The sequence below is a fragment of the Giraffa tippelskirchi genome, chromosome 10, assembly GCF_054371585.1.
Source record: "Giraffa tippelskirchi isolate mGirTip1 chromosome 10, T2T-mGirTip1v1.2.pri, whole genome shotgun sequence".
In the NCBI taxonomy this organism is placed as follows: domain Eukaryota; kingdom Metazoa; phylum Chordata; class Mammalia; order Artiodactyla; family Giraffidae; genus Giraffa; species Giraffa tippelskirchi.
Genome location: NC_137284.1, coordinates 102,868,773 through 102,882,768, shown reverse-complemented (window position 1 = coordinate 102,882,768; position 13,996 = coordinate 102,868,773). Strand labels below are relative to the sequence as shown.

Sequence of the window (13,996 nt, the reverse complement as noted above, 5' to 3'; positions counted from 1 at the left end):
CATCCCTTTAAGAGCATCCCCAACAATAGCCACCTATCTGAATCTTGAACAGTCGCCTTTTCTTCACTAAGCATCTGCCTGCCCCAAATGGACACTTAAGCAGAATCAATACAGGTCTTCCACAAGAGCTACACTGCTAGCCCTTATCTTTTCAGAGTCATCCCTTATGTTGGAAGCTATAGAATCTTTGTCATAAGACTTATGTCTTGATTTTACCAAGATTCATACTCTTGTCTTTCATATGGCCTGTGGAGTAGTGTTAATCTCTGTTCTTCATACATTCATTTAAACACTCACTGGGAACTTACTGTGTGACAAATACAACAGTAAATGTTCTGGATATAATAAAAAATGAGAAATCACATTGCCCTGTCATTTAGAGGTCACGTAAAGAGGTCACTAAGATTATTACACAGAAATACGTACTGAGATGCTGCAAAAACCCAGAGGTTAGTTAACTGATCTCCTCTTCCTGGAAGAACACATGATGAAGTCTTGATGGATAATCAGAAATTAACTATGTTTTGAAGAACATTACAAAAAGAGGGAGCGCCTTGAGCAAAGTTCATAATTATAAAATATCAAAGGCCTCATAGTGAAATAAAAATGGTTCAGCATGGCTGGAAAATGAGGTATGGAGCCACAAGTAGCGGGCATGTGGATGGGAGAGACGGACCGGCGTCAGATCATGGGTGGCCATATTCAACCTGACATACTAAGGAGGTTAGACTTTGTTCTCGTGACAAATGACACCAGTGTAAAGTCTTGTGGAGGAGACTGGCACAGTCAGATATGCCCTTTGATAGATATTTTTAGAAGAAAGTGTGGAGAAGAGGTTCGAGGGTACAAGACCAGGGATAGGCACAAAGGGGTCACTGCAGCCATCTCAGACAGACAAGGAGGAGCTACACCAGCAAAGCAGCAGAAGGAATGGAGAAAATAGGCATGGGAAGAGTTGGAACTCAGAGCCTAATGGGGACGATCTGGAAACCTAAATGGACTCCAGAGTGATAAGCTGTAAATACAGGACATGCTAGAGGACAGAAACATAGGTACTTACCATGGGAGCGGGGTCCTCATAAACAGAGTTTGAGCTTCTGCCTTGAGGATACAGGAGATGCAGGTATCGTGTTGTGGGACTTCACAGACAGAGGACACTCATTCTGCCTGATTAAGGGGTGTTTCCTGAGGGAGTTGGGTCCAAAGGGTTCCCAAGCTTTCCTCATTTGGAGGGTGAATTTAGGAGCAGTCAAACCTGAGGGAAAATCACACCAAACACTTGGAGGTGCACTGAGTAGTCTGAGAACTGACAATTAGGCTTGGTGGGAGCATGAGTGGAGTACAGAGAAGGGCAGAGCTCAGAGAAGGTTTGAACCCAATGCCAGAAGGATGAATATACCTGCGTCATCAGTTAAATTTATTAATATAACCAACTCCTTTTTGCTTATATACTATAGATACTATAGATATTTCCCCCAAATTACTATCTTGTCTAGAGTTTCCTCAACCAGTACCTAATTTTGAAAGTCTTTTAACGGAAAGAAAATGTGCTTCTTTGGCTTTTCCTTTATGTGCATGTTCAGTCACTCAGTTGTGCCTGACGCTTTGTGACCCTATGGACTGTGGCCTGATTCTCCAGGCAAGAATACCAGAGTATATACTCTGCCAATGCCACCCAAAATTATTACTTGTGCCTGGTTTTTACCTATACCAACTTTCCAAAAGAAAAAAATATTAGGGTCAAAATACAGCATGGTAGGTAGCTCTAAGACAGAAAATTAGTGTGAATAGCCAGGAGAAAAGGAAAGATATACCTATTTGAATGCAGAGTTCCAAAGAATAGCAAGGAGAGATAAGAAAGCCTTCCTCAGAGATCAATGCAAAGAAATAGAGGAAAACAATAGAATGGGAAAGACTAGAGATCTTTTCAGGCAAATTAGAGATACCAAGGGAACATTTCATGCAAAGATGGCCTCAATAAAGGACAGAAATGGTAGGGACCTAACAGAAGCAGAAGATATTAAGTAAGAAGAGGTGGCAAGAATACACAGAAGAATTGTACAAAAAAGTTCTTCACGACCCAGACAATCACGATGGTGTGATCACTCACCTAGAGCCAGACATCCTGGAATGTGAAGTCAAGTGAGCCTTAGGAAGGATCACTATGAACAAAGCTAGTGGAGGTGATGGAATTCCAGTTGAGCTATTTCAAACCCTCAAAGATGACGCTGTGAAAGTGCTGCACTCAATATTTCAGCAAATCTAGAAAACTCAGCAGTAGCCACAGGACTGGAAAAGGTCAGTTTTCATTCCAATCCCAAAGAAAGGCAATGCCAAAGAATGCTCAAACTACCTCACAATTGCACTCATCTCACACACTAGTAAAATAATGCTTAAAATTCTCCAAGCCAGGCTTCAGCAATACGTGAACCATGAACTTCCAAATGTTCAGGCTGGTTTTCGAAAAGGCAGAGGAACCAGAGATCAAATTGCCAACATCCGATGGATCATCAAAAAAGCAAGAGAGTTCCAGAAAAACATCTATTTCTGCTTTATTGACTATGCCAAAGCCTTTGACTGTGTGGATCACAATAAACTGTGGAAAATTCTGAAAGAGATGGGAATATCAGACCACCTGACCTGCCTCTTGAGAAACCTGTATGCAGGTCAGGAAGCAATAGTTAGAACTAGACATGGAACAACAGACTGGTTCCAAATAGGAAAAGGAGTACGTCAAGGCTGTATATTGTCACCCTACTTATTTAACTTATATGCAGAGTTACATCATGAGAAATGCTGGGCTGGATGAAGCAGAAGCTGGAATCAAGATTGCTGGGAGAAATATCAATAACCTCAGATATGCAGATGACACCACCCTTATGGCACAAAGTGAAGAAGAACTAAAGAGCCTCTTGATGAAAGTGAAAGTGGAGAGTGAAAAAGTTGGCTTAAAGCTCAACATTCAGAAAACTAAGATCATGGCATCCGGTCCCATCACTTCATGGCAGATAGATGGGGAAACAGTGGAAACGGTGTCAGATTTAATTTTGGGGGGCTCCAAAATCACTGCAGATGGTGACTGCAGCCATGAAATTAAAAGACGCTTACTCCTTGGAAGGAAAGTTATGATCAACCTAGATAGCATATTAAAAAGCAGAGACATTACTTTGCCAACAAAGATCTGTCTAGTCAAGGCTATGGTTTTTCCAGTGGTCATGTATGGATGTGACAGTTGGACTATAAAAAGAGCTGAGTCCAAAGAATTGATGCTTTTGAACTGTGGTGTTGGATAAGACTCTTGAGAGTCCCTTGGACTGTAAGGAGATCCAATCAATCCATCCTAAAGGAGATCAGTCCTGGGTGTTCATTGGAAGGACTGCTGTTGAAACTGAAACTCCAATACTTTGGCCACCTCATGAGAAGAGTTGACTCACTGGAAAAGACCCTGATGCTGGGAAAGATTGAGGGCATGAGGAGAAGGGGACGACAGAGGATGAGATGGCTGGATGGCATCATCAACTCGATGGACATGGGTTTGGGAGGACTCAGGGAGTTGGTGATGGACAAGGAGGCCTGGCGTGCTTAAGTCCATGGAGTCGCAAAGGGTTGGACACGACTGAGTGACTGAACTGAACTGACTGAGCCCAGCAATTCCTATAGGAAAAATTGTCAAGTCTCTAATCAGGTAGGATGGCCTTTTAAAAAGCAAAGAAGCCATCATTATATAATATGAAACCTTAAAACTTCCATTAAAAGGAAACTTAGAATGATTGTTGAATAAGATGGACTCATACTAAGAATTTTTTTTACAGTAACTGAAAAGAATCTTAATTATTTCACTTTCTTCATTTGAGCCTCTCTTAAAACCTTATTGCCAGTTATTTGGGCTGATGAATGTAGTCAATAAAGAAGAGCCTTGATTTTAATACTCCGCCCTCAAAGCCTGTGCCTCTTGTGGTTTTCGGATAGGCTATTGTTAGATTCATTTATAGTAAAATAATTACCAGCTCCGTAAGCCAGACACATTGCAGGTTATCTATTGTCCCTTAGAGGACCGTTGGACTGTTTTTAACAAGCATTCTAAATTACAGTAGCAGCTTTACTGCAATTAACAAACAGACACGAATCACCAATCCAGTTATATCTCAAAAGAGAAGGATTTTCTGAAGTAGACTGCTATGCTTGTTTTCTGAACAACTGTTTTGCAACCCTGAAATCAAAGACCAGTCTTTAAGCAAATAGGCACATGTCCCAGGAGCAGGGCATACAGAAAGAGTGGTTGTTTTTGCTATTCCCAACAGGAAGAGTAACACTACAGTGGTTTAGAGGATTAACAGAGCACAGACAGGAACAGATACCAACATTCCCATCAGTATGTAAAGTACGCACGCATCAGTATTTACAGCACCATTCCCTGGACGACTCTCAGCCTCAGACCCATAGCAGTAGTACCAAGGCACAATGCCATTCCATTTACACATTCTAATCTTGACATGTGTCAAAATCAAACTTGGCAAGCTTCCAGTGTACTTGAATGCCTTCATGTTCAAAAAAAATGCAACTGCTCTGCACATATTTATAAGAATCCCATAGAGGCTCTGAGAGGATCTGCTAAGAGAGACATGGGGACCACAATTCAGTGCCTGCAAGTCAATAAACCCACATTGCCCACTAACGGAGGAGCACCCTCTAATGAGATCTGGACGCGACCCAAATGCCTCTTCCTCTGTAATAAGGGTAAAGCACTCTGACATAAGCAGGTCTACCAACAAGCTCTAATATCTCTGAGGGGAATCAGCTTGTTAAAAAGGATGGTCAGGTTCTGGAATGAATTCTTAATGGCTTTGGACCAGAATTCTTGTCCTTCCTCCGTTAGCATGTTTAACTTGAACTACTTTCCATAACCAATCCCACACTCCACAAACGCATGGGGGAGACTGGTGAGAGAGACAAGCAATTATATTGAAATTTTAATAATGAAGAGACCACTTCTAACAAATCAGATAGACCTTAATGAGACTGGTGGGTGGGTGTGTCCGAGTGTATGTGTGTGTGCATAAGTAATTTACAAGGCAACACAATTCAGTCTTAACACATACGTTATGCACTTCTCTGTCCTTTCTACCCTAGTACATGTGGAAAAAATTGTGTTCTTTGCAGGGAACATGGGCAAACATATAAACCTACTCCTGCAGATAGAGGTCACTGGACTGGAGGCTACAGCTACTCTCTGTCTCCCTCACCATAAACACTGTATTTGTGTTGATAAAATGACATTGCTATATTGTAAAAAAAAAAAAAAATCACCACAACTGATGATTTCAAAATCAAAAATTTCCAGAAATCCCACTAACTCGGAGATAAGCACTGTGAATGCTTCAGTAAACATTATCCCACTTATCTCTATAGGCATATACAGAAGCATATGACTTATGCACATTGGGTGTGAAGCTCTATAATAATGCATGATTTATATGTATTTGTATTAAATCTCAAACTGAATGCTTTTTCATCTTTAAGCTATGAATTTGAACATGAGGAATAAAAACCTAATAAACTATGGTCTCTTATTCATAACACTTTTATCATTTTCTAGCTTATATGCATTGACCTTACTTTACCTGTACCAACAATTTAGTTTTTGTGTGTGTGACCAAAACTATTTCCTTGGAACCTATGTGTAACTTGCCCCTAGAAATGAGACTTCAAACTCTGCCTCCAGTCCAACATTTAAGATGTTTCACTCTTATTAACAGAAGTAGAAATCTTCATTTCTAACAGTTTCTGGGGTCACTGAAACAAGTTTCCATGAGAATAAAATATTTGTCCTGATCATTAAGAAATAGAACATGAAGGAGGGGATTTGAACTCCCTGAATAATCAATAAGGGCAAGGCACATAAGTAGTCTAAAAGGAGCAAGTCTGTCAGGCTGTTTTTATACCGATAGTCAAAAATATTTTTGTAATTGATTTTACTTGAAGAGGACAGCCAGTCACACAGAGTAGGAACTATTTTATATTTAAGCAACACAGAAAGACTTAAACCAGACTTGGGCCTGTGGCTAGGAGTTACTAAATGTCAGAAGAGGCACAAAGCTTGTCCTCTGAGTGGTCCTCGGCAGCTGCAGTGAGCTGAATGGTAATCACCCTCCCACATGGGTTGTTCAGGTTCCAGCACCAAGAAACCACAAGTGTGACCCTGTTTGCAGAAATGGTCTTTGCAATTAAGCTATCCTGAGATAAGAGCATCTTGAATTAAAATTGGTCCTAAATTCAAAGACAAATGCTTAGAACAAACAGGGATACAAACGGGAACACAAAGGGGAAGACCATGTAAAGATGGAGGCAGAGATCAGAGCTCCTTCTGGAAGTCAAAGAGCTCCATTAATTGCCAACAACCACCAGAAAACTAGGAGAAGGACAAGGAACATATTCTCCCTCCAGTAAGAACTAACCCTGATGACACTTTGATTTTTTTTCTTTTCATGGGCACTACATGGAGGCTGCTAAACTGCCAATAAAAGCTTCATTTTTGCTAAGTCATTTGATTTTTTTTTATTTTAAATTAGTTTATCTATTTTTTAACTTTACAATATTGTATTTGTTTTGCCATATATTGACATGAATCCACCATGGGTGTACATGTTTTCCCCTTCCAGAACGCCCCTCCCACCTCCCTCCCCATCCCATCCCTCCGGGTCATCCCGGTGCACCAGCCCCAAGCACCCTGTATCATGCATCAAACCTAGGCTGGCAATTCGTTTCACATATGATAATTTACATGCTTCAATGCCATTCTCCCATATCATCCCGCCCTCACCCTCTCCCATAGAGTCCATAATACTGTTCTATTTATCTGTGTCATTTAATGTTATTTTGATCATTTTAACACTTCCAAATGCACCACCAAAAGTTTCAGCATTCAAAACTGTGTCCAAAGTAGAAAATGTTTGAAAATCACTGACCTGCAATATTTCAAAGGCATTGTGGTAGGTACTGGGTAAGTAAACATGAATAATTCACTGCATCATGAGGCGTGTAAAACTTATCATCTGTTAAACACACACACAAAAAAAAATTATAGAAAAAGGCATATGGATCAACTTCTTGCGCAGCAGAACGAAAAGCTCTGCTGATCTGGTCTCCAGCGAAATGGTAAAAAGGATTAAAAAAACCCAAAAACAATAAAAACTTTCAGGAAATGGTCCTCAAGGTAAACAGTAAATAAAAACAGTATCTATTCAAGAAAGTCTATGGAAATTCTGTAAGAAAACAGGAGTCTGTGGAATTTGAACCAAGCCTTTACCCTCTCTCCTTACTCCTAGTTCAGAGATAAACAGGGACATTTTAAAATGATAAAATAACTAATCCATCAGGGAGATATAGCGATTTTAAACACATACACATCTGATAATAGCCTGCTAAAATATATGAAGCAAAAACTAATAGAAATCAACAGAAAAATAGACAATTCAACAATAATAGTTGGAGACTTCAATACTCTACATAATGGATAGAACAAATAGCAGATCAACAATAGAAGACTTGAACAATACTTAAAACCAACTAACTAACTAACAGATATCTATAGAACACTACACAACAACTAAATATGCATTTTTTTTCATGTGCACATGGAACATTCTCCAGGACAGACCATATGGTAGGCCATAAAATAAACCTCAATAAATTTAAAAGAATATAAATAACACAACATATGTTCTACAAACACCATTGGATGAACTTTAAAAATCAATAAATGGGAAACTGTGGGAAACTCTGAAATATATAGAAATTAACCAACACACTCGTTTCTTTGAACTGAATGTTTATGTCCCTCCAAATTCATATGTTGAAATTATAACCTTCTATGTGATGGTATTAGAATGTGTGGTCTTCAAGAGGTAATTGGAATAACTTATGAGAACCTATTGTATAGTATAAAAAACTCTACTCAGTGCTCTGTGGTGACCTAAATGGGAAGAAAATTTAAAAAACGGGGGATATGCGTAAACATAGCTGATTCACTTTGCTTTACAGAAGAAACTAGGACAACACTATAAGTCAATTATCCTCTAATAAAAATTAAAAGCACAAGAGGTTGGATCACTCATGCATGGGATTAGTGCCCTTACAAGAAGTGACACAGAGAGCTTACTCCCAAACTACAAGGAGACGATGGTCATTTTCAAGGCAGGATAAGAGTCCTCACCAGGACCTCACCATGCTGGCATTCTGATCTAAGATTTCCAAATTCAGAACCACGGCAGATTTCTGTTATTGATAACCACTCAGTTTATGGTATTTTGCCATAGCAAACCAAACTGACTAAGATACTCCTAAATAACCAAAGGGTCAAAGAAGAAATCAAAAAGGCAATCAGAAAAAATAATGTGATAAACAACAGAACGGGAGTTAGCAAGGAGCTAAAAGAGCACAGAGAATAGACACTAAATCTACACAGGAAAATGCAAGACATGTCCACAGAGCAAAAGAAGCAACTTTTATGGTGGGTCTCGAAAGATGAGAATGTAAAACAAAGTAAACAGAGTCAGCTTACCAAAAGCAGGGAGGTATTGAAGTGCATGCTATATTCTGGAATGAATAAGCAGATCAATGTGAATGGAGGGTAGGGCACGTCGCAGGACAAATGCAGTAGAGAAAGATGAGGTTTACAAGGGAGGTTAGGGCCAGGTGGTTGATGATCAAGTACACTATTCTATGGACAATCAACTTTATTTTGGCTTTGCTTTTTTTAAGGATTTTCTATTTCTTTCTTTTTTTTTTTTTAGTCTTTATTGACTTTGTTACAATATTGCTTCTGTTTTTCTACATTTTGGTTTTTTGACTGAGGCATGTGGGATCCTAACTCCCCAGTCCGGCATTGCATCAACATGTCCTGCATTGGAAAGCAGAATCTTAACCCTTGGACAGCCAGGGAACTCTCCAAATTTTATTTTGGGTAATAGGACATCATTAACCTTTTTGTAAGAAGAAAAGTCACATGATCAGATTTGCGTTTTTCTATCACATTCTACATCACAGTGTTCATGTGTATATCACCATTTTCTCTTCAATATAAAACACAAGTTTTTGTCATCAGGTAAAACACCCTGTATAGGGCTTCCCTGGTGGCTCAGTGGTAAAGAATCCACTTGCCAGGCAGGTGATGTGGATTTGATCCCTGGGTCAGGAAGATTCCCTGGAGTAGGAAATGGCAACCCACTCCAATATTCTTGTCTGGGAAATCATGTGGACAGAGGAGCCTGGGGCTACAGTCCATGGGGTTGCAAAAGAGTTGGACACAACTTAGCCACTAAACAATAATAACAAAACACCCTGTACTTCCTCTGGCTCTACCACAATTACTGGCCCAGTGCTGGGGACACTGCAACAATTTAATAAAAGTTACTTTTTTTTTTTTAACTGCACAAAGAGTGCAAAATTCCTAGAGCTATTTTTGCCCATAAACTGAAGATTGTTTCTTTTATTTTTTAATTTAGTTAGCCTTGTTGGCTATTCAGTATAATTGAACAAATTATACCTGAATGGTGTTTCTTTACCCTTTACCCTTTAAAGCTACTAGGAAAGAAGACTTAATACCCACTTGACTTTCTTATATGTAGCAATTTTAAAGCAACAGAGCTCAACAGGGAATAAGACCAATTAAGATACCAGATCTTTGTTACTGTTGTTTATATCCACAAGAAGGTAAAAGCCATCTGCATCTAAAGACCATAATAAAATCTGCAACAAAGCAATATGCCAAATATATTAAATTTATTTTAACTGTTCTAGAAAAAAAAAAATTGTAATGATACAAAAGCACAGCAATTTAGGAGCCTAGGAGCAAATTTAATCTCAAAGCATAAAGCTTTACCATCATTCACTAGCGAAAGAGTATCTCCCACCTTGCCTAAGAAACTACAAAGATACACATGGGATTGGGGACCACGGGAAATACACAAGAAGATAGGGGAAGAAGCCATCCAGCTGAGGTTATAAAGTTCAAAATTTAATTTGACTCAATCATCTTGGTTTTACAGTTGTCTCAAGCAAAGTTTAATAGCCTGAAAACAGAAGTGGATAAAGCAGGCAGCAGGAGGCAGTCTTTATTTATTTTTACATTCAACGATGCAAAAGTGAAAAAGAACTTTTCAAAGATTCTAGTGAAAGCTCCATTACAACTGCTCACTGCAGTGAGCTAAGGAACCCAAGACGTGATGAAGAGAAGAGCAGTAAGAAAGTGGCAAAGAAGGCTGCAGCTTGCAGAAAGGAAACTGTAAGGGAAATTCAAGATCCTTGAAAGCGGAAAGGTTTGGGGAGGTACAAGCGAGAAAGTGGAAGTGATGAAGATGACTTAAAGCGAGACAGAGGGAAGAGGAAATAAAAGTCAATGAAGCTGAAAATGCCACAGACAAGAAAAGTATCAGGCCTTGAGAGAAGATAAAAAGAGAAAAGAGCTGCCATTGAGGAAAGAGGGGCAAAGCCCAGAAACAGAACAAACATCAGGAATGAGACTGGGGAAAATAAGAATGGAGAAAGAAATACACACAAAGAAGTGTTATCATAAAAGAAACCGTTAATTCATTTGCATAACAATGTTCTGGAAATCATAATGGGTAGGGGGAAAATGTGACATACTTCTCTTCTATTTTCATGAGAGTAAGTGGGAGTAGGAGAGTCATCACTGAAGGGTTTGGAGAGAAGTCAAGGGCAACTGTCAGAAGGTGTAAGGAAGCTCGGACAAGTCTTCCTTTGTATGCAGAGACAATAGGCATACTAATAGAATTGGCCATATTCCAGCAAAGACTACTAAAGAGGCATTTTGAAAAAAGAATAATACTGTACATTTATTCTAAAACTAGAATTCAAGTTAAGTTAGCTTCAGGAAGATGATGCAATCTAAATCAACACTCTTCAGATTTTAAGGTTCATAGAAATCACCAGGCTGCTGCTGCTGCTAAGTCGCTGCAGTCGTGTCCGACTCTGTGCGACCCCAAAGACAACAGCCCACCAGGCTCCTCCATCCCTGGGAATCTCCAGGCAAGAATACTGGAGTGCGTTGCCATTTCCTTCTCCAATGCATGAAAGTGAAAAGTGAAAGTGAAGTCGCTCAGTCATGTCCGACTCTTATCACCAGGGGATCTTGTTAAAATGTAAATTCCTATTCAATTGGTCAGGGATTAGACTGGAATGTCCAGAGGGAAATAGAGCACAAGCTCCCAGATGACACTGATGTGATGGTATGTAGACCACTAAGAGTAACAAGAACCTAGATTTCAGTACCTTCGAAATCATTGTGATGTGTGTGTATGTGCACTAGAGGATCTTTTCTCAAACTCTCCTGTTCATGGAAACCACTTTGGAATTTTGCTAAAATGCATAATATGGTTAAGTAGGTCTAAAGAGGGACCAAATATTGCACATTTCTGAATACCGTAGATATACAGATGTTGCTGGTTCACTGAATACACTTTGAGCAGCAAGGAATTAGAAAGCACACAAACCACAGTTCAGCTTACCATAATTCCTACCGGCCGGGCTTATTTCCTATCAACCAAATTCAACTGGATAAAGCAATATAGATTCAGAGTTTTTCTTCACATTTTTCAAAGAATCAAAATGTTTGCAAGAAAATACTGTAATCACAATAATAATATAATTTGCCTAATTATACAGTGCATAGGGAAGACATCATAAAATAATCCCATTATAGGGCTCTGAGTCATCGCCTACCTTGTAAAAATATCAGGAGAGTACTCAGTATCTAACTATCAGGGAGAATTAAAAACAAAGAACTATTTGTGGAAACCAGATGTAGGTATTAAAGAATTTGCAAACAGTCTTGCTTTCTAGCTTGCTGTAAATTCCCACAGCTTTACTAAGAATTTCTTCTGATCTGCAAAATAATTGAAGGCAAAAGACAGAACCAGATATTAAATGAATTTGCACCCAGCTTATGGTGAACAAATACATAAGAAAAATACAAAAGTAATCATAAAACATTTTTCCCGTTAGTATGTGATTCTCACCCAGATACCTGCATACACATAAACCATGGAAGAAAAAAACTAACTTCCTGATCGCAAATAGTCAGACACAACTGAGTGACTTTCACTTTCACTTTCCATAAGGAAACATGACATCTGGCCAACCTATTTGAATTTCCCAAGGGAGTGTCCATAGACAGAGAAACATTAGATCAAGTTTTACACTAAAAAGATTTTTAAAATCAGGTTAACATGAGATTAGAAGTATTGGGGAGCGTACAAATAGGTGAGGGCTTTGCCTAACATTATTGAAGGTGACCAGAATATAGCTGCTGTCTTCCAAAATCAATACGACAAAACAGTCTTGGAGTTTTTTTTTTTTTTTAACCCAAGAAATTTCAAAAAAATGATACAATAATTCATTTAACAGTATTTACCTAATGCTCTATTAATCACAAATAATTTAGGGAGGAAAAAAAAAGGTTGTAATGAATGGAAACTTTTCTGATAAAAGTAATTTAAACAAGTGCTCCTCAGAGACACTTTCTAATATAGTGATTGTTTAACATGTTTTTAAAGAAGTGTAGAGGGAAATCTCTAGCTCAGCCAAGACAATAAGCTCTATGAGGCAATGAAAGTTCAAGAGATTTTTCATATACTATGAGATTATGGCTAGACAGGCCACTGCAAACACAGAGAAATTCAGTCTACCAAGCATTAAAGAAAGTCAAGTAAAATGCAGCCCTGGCCTTCTATGATCTCAAGTATAACAGAGAAGTAGAAATGTAAATTATTATCTGCAATCTGAGAACTGGAGGAGTTGTGTGTCTAGAGTCATGAGCTGCAGGGACAAAGTGACTATGTTGATGGCTCAGGAGAGGCTTCACAGGTGAACGAGCATCATGACTGATGGCAAGGAATTGGCATAGACAGCATGAAGCAATAAGCGCCTTCCAGGGAGAGACAGACACTAACATTATGACATGAAGCAGTGTGACCTATGAGGAGCAAGTGAAGGGACACATGCTAGAAAGGTCATCAGGATAGAGACCACCAATGGCCTTTAATACATGTAGTGACATGACCTATAGAACAATCCCCAAATCACAGGATCTTCTAAATAAGTTGCATTGTGAGGAAAGTAAAAATACAAACAAAATTACAAAAGAAGCAGAAATCATCATGTACAAAACCATGGTTTAAGAAATATTTTCTTGAGAAAGATCTAATTAACTTGAGAAGGTACAGAGAAACCTTTTCAAATGATCAGAAAATGAAAGGCAAAGGTTAATATATCAAGACAAACTGCAAAGACTAAGGTTCTAAAGTTTGGAACTAGAGAAGACTGAAGTCTACAAAACATAATATCAGTAAGAATCAGTAAATTCTCCACATTTCAGAACAGTAGCTTAAAGGAGAATCCTTGAAGCTTGAGGGAAAAAGAACATCATTTTGGGTCACAGAAGAATTACATAAATTTCCCATTCAAATTCAATTTTCAGTGCTAAGAATGGACTTGCCCACGGTAGTCTCCCCTGGTAAAATGCCACTCATCCTTCCAGACCACTTAATGTCATCTCTAGACTAACACTATCAGAATTCATGTTTTCCTCCCCAAGATTCCTATAGCATGTGACAACTCTTAACACAATCTTCATTTTCTCTCTCTAAAATGTAAATAAATTTCCTAAGAGTAGGGACCATATTTTACTCATATTGGTATACTCAACAGCATTTAGGTTCAATAAATTCATATTTACTTAATGCAAAAATATGCATGGAGAGCCCTTAATGCAAAGCACTGTTCTTAATACTGCATAATCAAGAAATGTTTACCCAGAAAGATGTCACATTTGGTAAGGAGATTAGGTAAGGAAGTGTGCGTGTGTGTTAAGTTGCTTCAGTCTTGTCACACTCTTTACGACCCTATGGACTATTGCCCTCCAGGCTCCTCTATCCACGGGATTCCCCAGGCGAGAATATTAGGGTAGGTTTCCATGCCC

At 38.8% G+C, this 13,996-nt stretch overlaps 1 protein-coding gene across 17 annotated transcripts in view; it reads right to left on the bottom strand.

The window, feature by feature from the left end:
* Positions 1 to 13,996, bottom strand: part of IMMP2L (inner mitochondrial membrane peptidase subunit 2) — a 917,103-nt gene that overhangs the window by 629,966 nt on the left and 273,141 nt on the right. For 6 of the 17 annotated variants that reach the window (XR_014067695.1, XR_014067691.1, XR_014067696.1 and 3 more), the window contains exon 5: positions 1,061 to 1,255. The exons of the other annotated variants lie outside the window; for them this stretch is intronic. The gene's annotated coding sequence lies outside the window, so the exon portion shown is untranslated. The remainder of the gene's footprint in view (positions 1 to 1,060; positions 1,256 to 13,996) is intronic. 17 annotated transcript variants of the gene reach the window in all.